Source organism: Labeo rohita, unplaced genomic scaffold (assembly GCF_022985175.1).
Source record: "Labeo rohita strain BAU-BD-2019 unplaced genomic scaffold, IGBB_LRoh.1.0 scaffold_242, whole genome shotgun sequence".
NCBI lineage: Eukaryota > Metazoa > Chordata > Actinopteri > Cypriniformes > Cyprinidae > Labeo > Labeo rohita.
Genome location: NW_026128682.1, coordinates 55503 through 67892, shown reverse-complemented (window position 1 = coordinate 67892; position 12390 = coordinate 55503). Strand labels below are relative to the sequence as shown.

At 35.0% G+C, this 12390-nt stretch overlaps 1 protein-coding gene across 2 annotated transcripts in view; it reads right to left on the bottom strand.

Annotated features, from left to right (window-relative positions):
* Nucleotides 1-8539, bottom strand: part of gdpd5a (glycerophosphodiester phosphodiesterase domain containing 5a) — a 41014-nt gene extending 32475 nt beyond the window's left edge. For both annotated transcript variants that reach the window (XM_051102457.1, XM_051102458.1), the window contains exon 1: nucleotides 8219-8539. The gene's annotated coding sequence lies outside the window, so the exon portion shown is untranslated. The remainder of the gene's footprint in view (nucleotides 1-8218) is intronic.
* Nucleotides 8540-12390: the final 3851 nt, after the last annotated feature.

Sequence of the window (12390 nt, the reverse complement as noted above, 5' to 3'; positions counted from 1 at the left end):
TGAATTTTGTTGGATCCCACTGACTTACAATGTATGGGCATTGTAAAAAAAATATGGCATTTGTCATAATTTCTCTCTTAAAGTGTATCTGCATGAACTTCAGATAAATTCAGATGTTATTCCCAGCCGGAAAGTAACTGTGCTAAAGTTCATTCCCAACTTCAATGGGGTATTGAGAGGGTGAGGAAGCTTTAGTGGGAGGTTAATTTCAAATACAGAAAACCCGTAAGACCTTCGTTCATCTTCGGGACACAAATTAAGATATTTTGGATGAAATCCAAAAGCTTTCTGACCCTACATAGACAGCAACACAACTACCATGTTTAAGGCCCAGAAAGGTCGTAAGGACATTGTTAAAATAGTCCATGTGACATCAGAAGCTCAGCCTTAAGTTTATAAATCTATGAGAATTTTTAAAATTTTTATTCAACAATTTCTTCTTCTCCGTGTCAAATCTCCGCCACCATTCATGAGAATACCAAGAAAACATCAAAAATATCTTCATTTGTGTTCTGAAGATGAACGAAGGTCTTACGAGTTTGGAACGACATGAGGGTGAGTAATTAATAACAGAATTTTCATTTTTGAGTGAACTCTGCCATATTAACACACATTTTCCATAAATTCATTTAAACCACATCTCTCAGTGTTTACAGCGGCAGACACATACTTGGGTAGAAGAGAGGCAGTGTATAGTGTACGTGTGTGTGTGTACGCAGCTGTGTTGGTGTGGGGCTTCATGCTCCAGCCTGTTTCCATGACACTGAGCTTACCACGAGCTTTAAAGACTTACAAAAGCTTGAATTCTCTGACATCAGGACAGTAAAATGAGTCTGCTGCTTTGACCCCTACTCCCGCCAGCTCCAGACCCTCTTGCCCTTCCACAGCTGTTGGACTTTCCCAACAGGTACGACTGCCAGAAACAGGAAGCTACTTTTGGTCTGCTTAATTTCCTGCCTCACTCCAGACCATCTCCTCAAGTGACCAGGGGGCCAAACGCAATGGACTTTTTCAGCAGCCTTGGGTCTAGAAGTGCTTTTCTCCCATTCATTTTCTACATGTATTTTTAAGCCAGACTTATAGGCTATGAATCAAACCAGCTTGCTCAGAGATTAATCATAAAATTACTAACTTCAATAATAAAATTATTTAAAATTAATAACTTTGATTTAAAACAAAAGTGCATGAGAAATCTGAACTATGATCTATGAGTATATATAAAAAACATTTTAAATGTAAAATTCAACATTTTTTAAAGGATTAGTTCACTACTGAATTAAAATTTTGAGATCATTTAGGCTACTCACCTCCATTTTATCCAAGATGTTCATGTCTTTTAAGAAATTAAGGTTTTTGGAGAAACATTCCAGGTTTTTTCTCCATATAGTGGACTTCAATGGTGGCTAATGGCTTGAAGGTCCAAATTACAGTTTCAATGCAGCTTCAAAGGGCTCTACATGATCCTAACCGAGGATCTAGCGAAATGATTGGTCATTTTCTTTAACAAAAAAAAAATTATATATATACTTTTAACCACAAATGCTCATCTTGCACTAGCTCAACTTCACGCATTACATAGTCACGTTGAAAAGGTCACGCCTGACGTAGACGGAAGTACCAACCCAGTGTTTACAAAGTAAAGGCCTAGTCAAACGCCTTTGCATAAAAAGGTAAAACAACGATGTTGGATGATTTTGAAGTTGGAGGAAAAATGAGATGGAGTTTTTTGCCCTACCCTATCTTTTTAAACCTAAGTAAATACAAAGAACTAACCACACGTGACCTTTCAAACGTGATTACATAACGCGTAAAGCCGCGGATGTGCATCGCAGAGCTAGTGCAAGATGAGCATCCGTGGTTAAAAAGCAGTGTTGGAGAACATTAGTGTATTTCAATATTGCGTTAATCCTTGAAAAATTAACTATGTTACTTAGTTACTTTTTATGCAAAGTACACTCTTAAAAATAAAGGTGCTTTAAAAGGTTATTCACAGCGATGCCATAGAAGAACCACGCTTGGTTTCACAAGGACCAATTCAGTCAAAGGTTCTTTAAAAAAGAATCTCTTTCTTACCATTTTATAATCTGAAGAACCTACTTTTGCCACAAAGAACCTTTTGTGAAACAGAAATGTTCTTTAGATGTTAAAGGTTCTTTATGGAACCATTTAAACAAAAAAGGTTCTTCTATGGTTACTTTTGCATTACTTTGGCATTACTTTTTAAAACTGTGCAGGACTGGCTTGTTTGTTTTTAATATAAAAAGTTTTGCTTTTGGCAAATGTAAAAGCCCTTTCACACCGAAAGTGAAATGAATACACCTCAGGCTGAAGGAAAAGTAAATTCCCATGTATGGTAGAACGCAGGAGTTCAACACTTTTCAGCAACAAAAAAAAAAATTAAGCACAAAGGTTAGTCTATAAGTAGTATAGTTGAATTGGCTTTGCACTTATTACTGATTTTTCTCAACATGGGAACAGGAGAGTCAGTAAATAAATGGGAAAACAAAGTAACTGGTGTTACTTATCTGAAAAGGTTTTACCAGATAAAACCCTTATTCCTCAGCTAGGATTGTGTGGAGCTCTTTGAAGCTGCACTGAAACTGCAATTTGGACCTTCAAACCATTGGCTCCACTATATGGAGAAAAATCCTGGAATGTTTTCCTCATTTCTTTTTGATTGAAGAAAGAAAGACATAAACATCTTGGATGACATGGAGGCGAGTAAATTATTAGGAAATTTTAATTCAGGAATGAACTAATCCTTTAAATGTTTTGTGTACAGAGGCTGACTTGTTTATGACATTTGCATTGCTCCATGCAAGTGGGAGGAAGCTGCGGAGCTCTTTTGGCGCAGTTCTTATTTCCATGGTAACAGCGAATTCTCTAATTAGTGGACCCTAAAGGAATCACTCCTCAAGATTATGAGTAATGTAGTTTTCCCAATGGGAATATTAAACAACTTCAAAAGAAGAAATCAAGATGTTACTTCTAAAAACAAATTCACTCTCTGAGCTCATGGAAAGTTTGACTTCAAAGGGTTTGATTATCATTAAAATTATTTCTCTATTGAAAAAAATGAAATGGATTTGTAATTCAGAAACCCTACCATTGTACTTCAAAGCCAAGACTTCAAATGACACCACAGATCTAAAAGACCTAAAAAAAATGTTTATTCATCAATTGTTCACCACTATTCAAAACTTTGGGGTCAAGATTTATATTTTTTTAAGAAAAGGTTTTATTCATTTTAAAATGATCAAAAGTGTCAGTAAACACATTTTTATTTTAAATAAATGCTGTTCTATCAAACTTTCTATTCATCAAAAAATAATGATGGTTTAATTTATGGTTTGCATAAAAATAAATGCTCTTTAAACAGCAAATCAGCATATCAGAATGATTTCTGAAGGATCATGTGACACTGAAGACTGGAGTAATGATGCTGAAAATTCAGCTTTGCATCACCGAAATAAATTACATCTTAAAAAGTATTAAAGTATAAAACAGTTATTTTAAATTGTAATAATATTTCACAATATTCCTGTGTTTACTGTGTTTTTGATTAAATATATTAAGCCTTAATGAGCATAAGAGACTTTCTTCAAAGCAATTCAAAAAATCTTACTGACCCCAAACTTTTAAACAACAGTGTGCAAAACTGCAACACTTTCTATTCAGCAAACATCTGACTGAGACGTCCAACCTTGATAAAACGCTACTTTCAGACACTTCAAAGTAGCATGCGCACAAACATACTCATTGTTCGCTCCTGATGGGATTCTTCAGAGAACTAATGGCTAGTGTCCAGTTCAGAAGCCTTGCCAACCGGGTAGGGGAACAGAGGGTCAGCGTCTACCGGGAAAGCAAATTATCACCGATGTCTCTACTAGTGATCACTTCAGAACACAAAGATTAACTGGATTTATACAGCAGAGCCATGAGGAACTACTGTATGCTGTACACAATCACCAAAAACAACTTATAAATTAATTGAAAAAAATAGTATTTTCTAAATATGACCTAATAAAATTAACTGTAAATATTTTGAAGCAAAAACACTTACGAATCATGAAAAAAAAAAAAAAATTAGAGCAACAGGAACATTCTACAAAATATCTCCTTTGCATTTGACATAAAATGCAACGTTTTCTCCGACGTTCCTCACCTCAGATTTCGAGTCCAGAAACTCTCATTAACTCCAGCATGGCATTAACAAAAAAAATGAATGCTGTTTCTATTCAAGGACTCATGAATGATTCAAAAGTCTGAAAATAGAGAGACATTTAGTCATTGTACAGCTTCTGATTAGAGAGCGCAGAACAGCTGTGACATATTGAAGAATGAGTAAAACGACTTTGGGAAGTTTCTGTGGGAAACCATCCAACAGGTCTGATGGATCCACCACAGAGAGGAAGGTTTACTTTCCCAGGGATGAAACAAGCTCTTTGTATTCCCACTCCTCTGGTGGGCCCTCTGTGGATTTTTCTGAGATAATGTGAGCAAAGACAACCTCGTTTATCTCTCTCCGTACGCTGCTTTTGTTTTGGCACCTTCTCACCTGCCCTGAGAAACAACAACCTTATAGTTTGGATGTTAAACATTGGTTGTTGTGGAGAGCTCATAATGACGGTAACTGACGTAGATGTCATAGCACGAGCGAAATATGATACGTAGACCGTATTTGTGCCTCAGCATTACTGCTGACACCAGGAAAAGAGTGAATTCAGGCAATATTCTCTCGGGAGACCTGAAATGGCTTGTTATGAACAAGTCTACAGCCAAAGCTTTGGTCTGGAGAAGATGAAAGACATTAACATCCAACACCCTCTGTCTGGTAGTTCCCGTCTTTTGCAAAACACTTCCATTTTGCCCTGCTGTTATTAGTCTTTCTCTCTCAAACATTTCCTGAGGAGCGGTCTGCACCACTTCCCTCAATATTCAGCCCAAAACTTTTGAAGCTTGAAGGGGAAATCCACTTCCAGAACAACAATTTCCAAACAATTTACTCACCCCCTTGTCATCCAAGATGTTCATGTCTTTCTGTCTTCAGTCGTAAAGAAATTATGTTTTTTGAGGAAAACATTTCAGGATTTTTCTCCATATAATGGACTTCATTGGTGCCCCGATTTTGAACTTCCAAAAAGTAGTTTAAATGCAGCTTCAAAGGGTTCTAAACATCCCAGCCGAGGAAGAAGGGTCTTATCTAGCGAAACAATCTGTCATTTTTTCCGAAAAATATAAATTTGTATTCTTTTTAAGCACAAAAGCTCGTGTAGCACAGGCTCTGGGATGCGCGTCCACGATGCTACGAATTAGTAATGGGTCGTTCTTGAACGATTCTTTTATTTTGAACAAATCTTCAATGTGACAGGAAGAACGAGTCGTCTCGGGGAGTGATTTGTTCAGTCGCGCATGCACAACATCCTATTAGGTTCTGTACTGGAATTAGTTCACCTGTTTTGAGTCTTCGGGTTTTTCGAGTCGTTTGCTCATCTTATGGGGCTGTCACGTGATGACAGAATGACTCAAAAGCCAAAACTTGTCAGATAAAAGTTGAGGTGAGCTAATCATAGACTAAAGATCCAGGTAAACAATTAATTTATCTTTTCTGTTTCTTATAGCATTACAGTTTTGTCTTGTTTTTAGAGTGATCAATGTTTCTGTAAGCAGTAGATATGTTAGGGAAGTAACACGTAATATTTTAATTATATTTTGCTAAAATGAATGAAATGACTCCTTTTGCTGAATGAGACTTAAAGGTCCGAGTCGGTAAAATGATCCGAACTTCCCATCACTACTACGAACCATGTGTAAGTTCATTGTCTGTGTACTGAGTATGGCAAAAACTCCATCTTATTTTCTTCTACAACTTGACAGCAGGACATCGTTGTACCTTTTTGTTTGTAAACAGCGTTTGATTTAGTTGCACTTTCTTAGTCCTTGCATGTTCGCTCTGTAAACACTGGGTCTGTAGTTCCACCTACGTTCTGTGTGACCTTTCGACTTGATTCAATAGTACGTAGCATCATAAACGCGCATCCCAGAGCCTGTGCTATATATAAAGTATAGAAAATGTTATTTTCCGAAAAAAACGACAGATCGTTTCGCTAGATAAGACCCTTCTTCCTCGGATGGGATCGTTTAGATGCATTTGAAGCTGCATTTAAACTACACTTTGGAAGTACGGGGCACCAATGAAGTCCATTATATGGAGAAAAATGCTGAAATGTTTTCCTCAAAAAACCATAATTTCTTTACGACTGAAGACAGGAAGACATGAACATCTTGGATGACAAGGGGGTGAGTAAATTATTTGTGAATTGTTGTTCTGGAAGTGGACTTCTCCTTTAAGAGAAATGCTTCACTCTCCATAAACAACTGGCAGTTCATAAGCCACTAAAAATTAGAGAGGTATAAGACCCAAAATGAAAGCCCAAAATGAATCTTTCTTTAACACAAAGAAACACTTATATGTGCAGATACAGGTGCTGATGGCTAGTTGTCACAAGGACTATATTTTAGTAATCTATGAAGTCAAAAAACGGTTTTCTCTAGTGGTGATTTTCTATGATAGTGTTAAACTGTTAATTCAAAATGCCTATAAATTAGAACAATTTTGGTGAATTCTGTCCTATTAAAATTTCAATATTAAATTGTTTTCTATAGCTGTTGGGCAAAAATTTAACGGAATAAAACCACACTAGCATACATCCAAACAAGAGTTAACTAGTTGACTGTATAGTCAAGGTAGAACCTGAGAAGGACAAGTATTTTTTTTTAGAAATGCCAGGTCGACGCACTTAAGAAAATATGTCACATGGGTTTACAAATCAGAAATGTGTTTTCTTTCATTTCTTTCATTTGTTTTATTTTGTTTTTTATTAATTTTGCCATTTTGTTTTGTTCAAATTCATTGCTTTGTATATAATATATAAAAAACTTGAAATACACTACCAGTCAAAAGTTTTTGAATTAAGAATTTTAATGTTTTTTTTAAAGAAGTCTCTTCTGCTCATCAAGCCTGCATTTATATAGTCCAAAGTACAGCAAAAACAGTACAATTTTTTAAATATTTTTTTACTATTTAAAATAACTGCTTCTTATTTGAAGATATTTTAAGATGTAATTTATTCCTGTGATTTCAAAGCTGAATTTTTAGCATCATTACTCCAGTCACATGATCCTTCAGAAATCATTCTAATATTCTGATTTGCTCATCAAAAAAACATCATGTTAAAAACAGCCGAGTATAATTTTTTCATGTTTCTTTGATAAATAGAAAGTTCAGAAGAACAGCATTTATCTGAAACAGAAATCTTTTGTAACTTTATAAATGGTTTTATAATCACTTTTGATCAATTTAAAGCATCCTTGATAAATAAAAGTATTTTCTATAATTTCTTTACCAATAATAAAAATGTTTCTTAAACAGCAAATCAGCATATCAGAATAATTTCTGAAGGATCATGTGACACTGCAGTAATGAAGCTAAAAATATAGCTTTGATCACAGGAATAACTTACATTTTAAAATATACTCAAAGAACAAGCTTTGATTAAAATAGTAAAAAAAATCACAATATTAGTGCTTTTGTTGCATTTTGGATAAAATAAAAGCAGGCTTGGTGGTGAGAAGATACTTTTTAAAAAACATTAAAAATCTTACTGTTCAAAACCTTTTGACTGGTAGTGTATATTAACAAGTTAAAATGTATTAATGTGTAAATTATAATATTTGTGTTTAGTTTTAAGCTTTAAAACAAGTATTACTGCTTAAATTTTGCTGAAAAAAAAAATTATAATATTCCATTGTGACAATCCCATATTGTGACAACATGCCCCACTTCAGAGTAAAAGCTGTGACAACCTGAACCTACCCCTATCTCTGATATTTATACTGTAAACAGATCATATACATTGAGTATTTATAACTTAAACTCAAGAACTATTGTTAGAACAGACATAGGTAATAAAAAAATATATATTGTACATTTATACATTAATATATAATTCAAAATCAAGAAATATATGGTACTTCCATCTAATATTGTACAGTCATAGTACTTAAGTGAACTTTTAGATAAACGAAACGGGTTTACTTTCTGTATATATGTTGCAATAAAACCATAATATATAAATGCAAATGACTAACTGTAAACGTACTACATATGCATGTGATAGTAAACATGCTTAAGTACAGGCTACTTATCCAGACTCACCTTCTCGTCGGCAAGGTGATCAGCGCAGGTACTTCAGTTCTTTTTTTCTCCAGTATTTTCCTCTTAAAACTTCTTGTAGTTTGTCTTTCTTTTTCTCTAGATGTTAAACAGACATTCAGCACTCTTGACTTGTCAAGGTATGTGATATTAATGATATTAAACTACATTCAAGTTCCGTTAGTGCGCGGCGTTTCAAATTCAGTGTGCCTGGCACGATCACCAGCGAGACGGTTTATATTAATTATTTCAAGATAACGTGTTTTCACGTTGTGTTTGGAGGATTGTGATTCACCGAAGACATTCAGTGAGTAAATCCATCCGATCTGAAAGCCCGTGGGAGGAGCTGCGCGTCTCTCCATCTCCTCCTCTTCCTCCTCCTCTTGATCAAGCGTCATCAGCGCGCTCCCAGTAACGTTAATTAACAACCCACAGTATTCGTGATTAGATTCATAAACGTGATATAAATTCATTTTAAACTGTTAAGTAAGTTCAAAATAGAAAAAGAAGTATTTCAGCTCCAACCTCTCAGCCAGGAAACAACCTGAGGTGTTTGATTCACCTGAGTGACTCGAATCTTTTGAATCTGTTCACTAAAATGATTCATTAACCGATTCTTTTTTAGGTCCTAGCTTTCTCCAGGTTATGTCAACATTGCTTCAATAGGTGGTGATAAGGTTCATCAACGAGTCATTGACTCATTTAACCAGCCGATTCGTTTGACCAGTATTAACCAAAACCAGTATTAATATTTAAAGCTGCGGTCCGTCACTTTTGGCGCTCTGGCGGTTAAAGGAGAAGTCCACTTCCAAAACAAAGATTCACATATAATGTACTCACCCCCTTGTCATCCACGATGTTCATGTCTTTTTTCTTCAGTCGTAAAGAAATTATGTTTTTTTGAGGAAAACATTTCAGCATTTTCTCCATATAATGGACTGGTATGATGCCCCAATTTTGAACGTACAAAATTAAATTTAAATGCGGCTTCAAACGATCCCAAATGCGATTGTAAAGGATCCCAGCCGAGGAAGAAGGGTCTTATCTAGCCAAACGATTGGTTATTTTAATTTAAAAAATACAATTTAAATACTTTTTAATCTCAGACGCTCGCCTTGCCTTTCTCTCCATGAACTCTGTGTATTCTGACTAAGGACAGTTAGGGTATGTCGAAAAACTCCAATCGTATTTTCTCCCTCAACTTCAAAAATCATTTCAAAATCATCCTGCATCGCTGCAGAAGTTCCGACCCAGTCTTTGCAAATTAAACGTGCAAAGAAGATCAAACACCCTTAACAAAATGGTTAAACAGCGATATAGGACGATTTCGAAGTTGAGGGAGAACATAAAATGGGAGTTTTTCGACATACCCTTACCTATGCGAACCGGAATAAAAACAGTCCAAGCAGCTAAAGACAGGACGAGCATTTGGCATTAAAAAGTATATAAATTGTATTATTTTTTATTAAAATAACCAATCGTTACGCTAGATAAGTCCCTTCTGTCTCGGTTGAGATCGTTTACAACCATTTTTGGGATCATTTGAAGCCGCATTTAAACTGCATTTTGGAAGTTCAAAATCGGGGCACCATGTCAGACCATTATATGGAGAAAAATGCTTAAGTGCTTTCCTCGAAAAACATAATTTCTTTACGACTGAAGAAAGAAAGACACGGACATCTTGGATGACAAGGGGGTGAGTAAAATATTTGTAAATTGTTGTTCTGAATGCTTCTTGCGGAAGAACATTGTAGCTGGAACTACTTCTCTCTGTTATGTCTATGATGTATCACGCAGGTACTAGACTACTCCGCAGCGATTCCTACAAGAACGAGTCTGAAATAGTCCGAATATAATAACTTATTATAGACCATTTCGCTAGATGTAAACAACACTGGTCCAGAAGCACTTCCTGTTTTTTTGTTTTTTATTGATTTTTTTATTTCACATATACAAATACATCTTAAAGGTGCTAATGTAACATTTTCATCCAGTCAAATGTTATGTTGGTTGTATTTTTTTGTGATGTTTGTGTAAAGTTAAAAAAAAAAAGAAACAGGAAGTGTATCGGGACCAGTATGTTTACATCTGACGAAATGTTCTATAGGTATTATAAGAAGTTGTTGAAAGAGATTCCGCATTCTTTATTTTGTTTGTTTGGGCGTGGTCAGTCAGCAGGTCCAACCAATGAAATGCTCTGTCACATCCTGCTCATTCATTGGTATATGAATCAATTCCAGGAAGATTTGTTCACTTCAAGATTCAAAGGTTCATTCAGGAGCAAACCACCACTAGGCTATTTTATTTTACTAATTATCACGGTTTCTTTTCAGTATTGGTTGGTTGTAATAATAATACTATTTGGGTATGCTAACTTCTAAAAAACTGTTGTATTTACTGTATCTTTTGTGAAGTTTGGTGAAGCAGTGTTTGGCGAGGCCACCTCTGTCAGACACAGCGGCTGCTTATTCAGACTGCAGGCAGAGAGCCAGAGCAGAGCATCCACTGCTTCTATTCCAGGATGCCAGTGAGAGATTAACCTCTGGCCTGAGCCAACCTTGCATCACATCCTAATCTTTAACAACCTACTGGTGGACTGAAGCTGTCCTTCAGCAAGCATGAATTTGAGTTAGACACACTAGCCAGGCACAGCTGTATGAGTCACATGTGCATTCGATGTGGTGTTTTCTGATAATGTCAGGATGATTGTTCTGCTCATATCAGCTCCAGTCTCCTAGAATATATGCAATTTCACTTTTAAATAGACAAAAACGTTAATTTTTAAAAACAGTGTTATATATAATAATTGTATTATTGTAATGACATTTATTTATCAAGAAGATATAATATATTATAATTTGTGAATTCCAACCTTTTCATTATGAAATACACTACCAGTCAAAATTTTTTGAACAGTATGATTTTTAATGATTTTTTTAAAGGAGTCTCTTCTGTTCATCAAACCAGCAAAACAGTAAAATTTTGAAATATTTTTACTATTTAAAATATTTTTTCCATTTGAATATATGTTAAAATGTAATTTATTCCTGTGATTTCAAAGCTGAATTTTTTGCATCATTACTTCAGTCACATGATCCTTTAGAAATCATTTTAATATTCTGATTTTATTTTGATTTATTATTCTTATTGTGTTGAAAACAACTGAGTAGAATTTTCCAGGTTTCTTTGATGAATAGAAAGTCCAGAAGAACAGCATTTATCTAAAATAGAAATCTTTTGTAACATTATAAACAGCTTTATGATCACATTAAAAATCTTACTGTTTAAAAACTTTTGACTGGTAGTGTATCTCTTTAGAAGACCGTAATTGGAATGTGCAAACATTTTGAGGATATTTAGATGTGTGATACTAGCAGCACCCAGTGGACACATTTGTAGTTGCGGAACACTCATGCAAAAAAAAAAAAAAAAAAAAAAAAAAACTGAGCTGCAATTTTAATACTTATCCACAAGAAGACGCTCTAAATTTCAGTTGTTTTTAAAACTACCACATGCTATATATTTTTTTTATATCTCTCTCGCATGTAATATTAAGATTGTGGCTTGTTTACAAAATTGGAATTTTTAGAACAGAGATCTTTAGAACTTCTAATCTTTAGAACAAAGATTAATGTGATATAGAAAATTAGTTTATTTTAGTTTAAACTGCCTAAGCTTCCAATGACTGCTTACAATCATTTAAAATATTTGGAGTAGGCTATACTGTACAACTGCTGACAACATTAAGGTAGGCCTAGTAGAAGAAGCTACAGGACATTAAGTTTACAGTTAAGACACAGACCAGACACCACCATCACAGCATAGCGATTATATCTGCTCTGCCAGCAGAACACAAAGAGCAGACAACATTAAAACATGTCGAGAGCGAAATTCCTTTCCCTTCTGTGTCACGGAAGATTTAACAATAGCTGGGCAGGTCTCCACTGATCTGAACCTCTGATATATTAGTCATGCAGTTCAATAGACATTCATTCACAACGTTAAGTATCCCACCCAACAGAGATATTAAAGTTACATCCAACAATTGCAAAATGAGATCAGGTTAAAATTTATTCAAAATAATATCTGGTTTTGATTAAAATATGGGACTTTTGCAGGCTGGCCACTGCGTTTTTTTTATGTACATGGATGTAAACAGGACGACACGAAGAACA